The sequence below is a fragment of the Aquarana catesbeiana genome, linkage group LG10, assembly GCF_042186555.1.
Source record: "Aquarana catesbeiana isolate 2022-GZ linkage group LG10, ASM4218655v1, whole genome shotgun sequence".
Taxonomy (NCBI): Eukaryota; Metazoa; Chordata; class Amphibia; order Anura; family Ranidae; genus Aquarana; species Aquarana catesbeiana.
This window is the reverse complement of record NC_133333.1, coordinates 163,674,784-163,677,331: the sequence shown is the minus strand read 5'-3', so window position 1 is coordinate 163,677,331 and position 2,548 is coordinate 163,674,784. Positions and strand designations below refer to the sequence as shown.

Below are 2,548 nucleotides of genomic sequence, written 5' to 3'. Positions count from 1 at the left end.
AGGTACAGGTACATGATTTTGCGTGAAATGGTTAATTTACAGTATGCCTTCTCATTCTGTATATGGATGATGACACTGTAATTATTTTAGTACCCTTTTTTCCTAATGGATATACAGCTGTTATGTGACCCAGCTCTTTCCCAGCCTGTCTGCAGGAAAACAGTGGCATGAGGAGCTTCTAGTCTTCTGTTGCTAGTAACAGTAAAAAAAAAAAAACAGACTTTGGAATACAGAGTAAACATAAATAATCAATATCATTAAACTGTTTTAAAAATGCCATACACATATCTATTTGAAATCATTTATTTTTTATTGTTGGAAATAACATTGTGTGAATGGATTTCTGCCAATCACAGGCTGTGTCACTCCCCATCAGCCTGTTTCTTTTGTGCGTATGTGCTTAGATTTGGAGGAAGCCTTCAGAATTCAAGATGTGATATCCCACCCTCATTGTGTTTAGCTGTTTAGTGGGCATGGAGGAGGAGGGAGGCAGTGGGCTGTCATTTACCACTCTGTATACGCCCACATGTGTGATTTTATAGTCACATGGGCTGCTCAGATGTGATGAAGGAGGAAACACACTGAAATCTGAGCACGTGCACTAGTTGCCAACAGCTGCTCTGCAGAATCCCCAGCTGGACTGGGGACATGGACAGAAGGGAGGGATAGAAAACAGTAGGATCAGCCGGTTTTTTGCAGAATACAGAAAACAATTCCTATAGGGACTGAGTGGGTATGAACAGCATGTAATACAACATTTATTGATATTTTTAATGATGTGGACCTAAAATTTTGATTTTACGTCCAGTTTTATTTTGAATCCCTTCCGCAAACAGTACTTGTCATTGGACAGTAAATAAGGTGTTACCTCTTCAACAGAGACACAAGCAGCTAAAAAAATTACAATTTCTCACTCTCACTGTAATTTTTTAAATAAATAAATCAAGGGCGTGAAATATCTTGCATTAGATTGGCTATATGTTTGTATTTTCATCTATTACCCTGAATTAATTTAGTCTAATGTATTCTTTTATTCCTAGAAATAATGAATTCTACTAACCAGTACAAAGTCCTAGAGTTCACTCTCTTGGGATTGGCAAGTTTCCCCAGGCTCAGCATAGCCCTATTTCTTCTCCTTCTCATAACCTACATTCTTATATTGCTGGCAAACCTGTCTATCATAGTGGCAGTCCATTATGAAGCAAGTCTCCATTCAGCCATGTACTATCTTCTAAGTAGGTTATCACTTGTAGACTTGTGCTATGCTACAGTGACCATCCCCAAAATTCTAGCAGATTTCATTACCAAAACCAACACAATCTCCTTCAATTCCTGCATCACCCAGCTGTTCTTCTTGCATTTCTTTGCAGGAACTGAGTGCATTCTCCTAACGGTCATGTCCTATGACCGCTACATTGCTATCTGCCACCCCTTGCACTACTCTAGTATTATGAACAAGACTGTCTGTCATTGGCTCGAGTTTGTTTGTTGGGCCATCAGTTGTTTACATTCCATAATTCAGATCATCATGACATGTCAACTGAAGTTTTGTGGACCAAACCAAATAGACCATTTCTTCTGTGACATCCACCCTTTGTCCGTGCTGGCCTGTTCAGATATTTTCATCATCGAAATAGTATATGTGGCCAACAGTGGTCTGATTTCTGTGCTATGCTTCCTTGTGCTACTTATGTCTTATATGGGTATCATTAACACCATACTTAAAGCTCGGTCTGAAGAGGGCCTAGGAAAAGCCTTTTCGACTTGTGCCGCACACCTTACCGTTGTCACCCTTTTCTTTGGGTCTGGTGTCTTTATATATTTAAGACCCTCTTTATCATATAAAGTAGATAAAGTGGTGTCTGTATTTTATACAATGGTAACACCCCTGCTGAACCCAATTATTTACACGTTAAGAAATAAAGAGGTAAAGACCGCCATCAAATCAATTTTGGGCAATAAATAACTACAAAAAGAACAATAAACAGAACAAACATGGAATAAATGAGATAAATATGAATATACGTATATATTCAAAGATATACTACTCTCTATTAGCCTAGTATTCGTTGCTTAGCAAATATAGTACTGCACAAAAGTTTTGGGGACACTGATAAAAATGATTCTGTTGGCTTGTAATTTTAACATAAAAATGTTATAATTTTCAACATAAAATAAATGTTAAATAATTTACTTTGATATTTTAAGTACAACTACTTAATTTTCATTAGTTCTTAAAACACACCTTTTACATTTACAAAAAGAATGTATAATATTGAGTAATCCAGACAAAACTTTTAAGGTATGTGCATTTCCATATTCTAATTGAGTTAAATTTACTTAAAAAATTATCTTTTCATTTGACTGAAATTGCGGGACGCATATGTTTGCCAAACGTGCAACCGCATGAGTTTGACATCTTTTGGGACTTTGAAAGCCTGCCCAAGTCAGTTCCCATACGTTTGAGGCCCATCAGGACAAAAGAGCACCAGTGACAAGAATTTTTCCCAGTCACTATAAAGCCATGCAATGCCATTGAAAGGAGTGA

The 2,548-nt window shown here is 37.1% G+C and overlaps 1 pseudogene; it reads left to right on the top strand.

Annotated features, from left to right (window-relative positions):
• Positions 1-1,045: 1,045 nt before the first annotated feature.
• Positions 1,046-1,984, top strand: LOC141110084 (olfactory receptor 4Q3-like; annotated as a pseudogene).
• Positions 1,985-2,548: the final 564 nt, after the last annotated feature.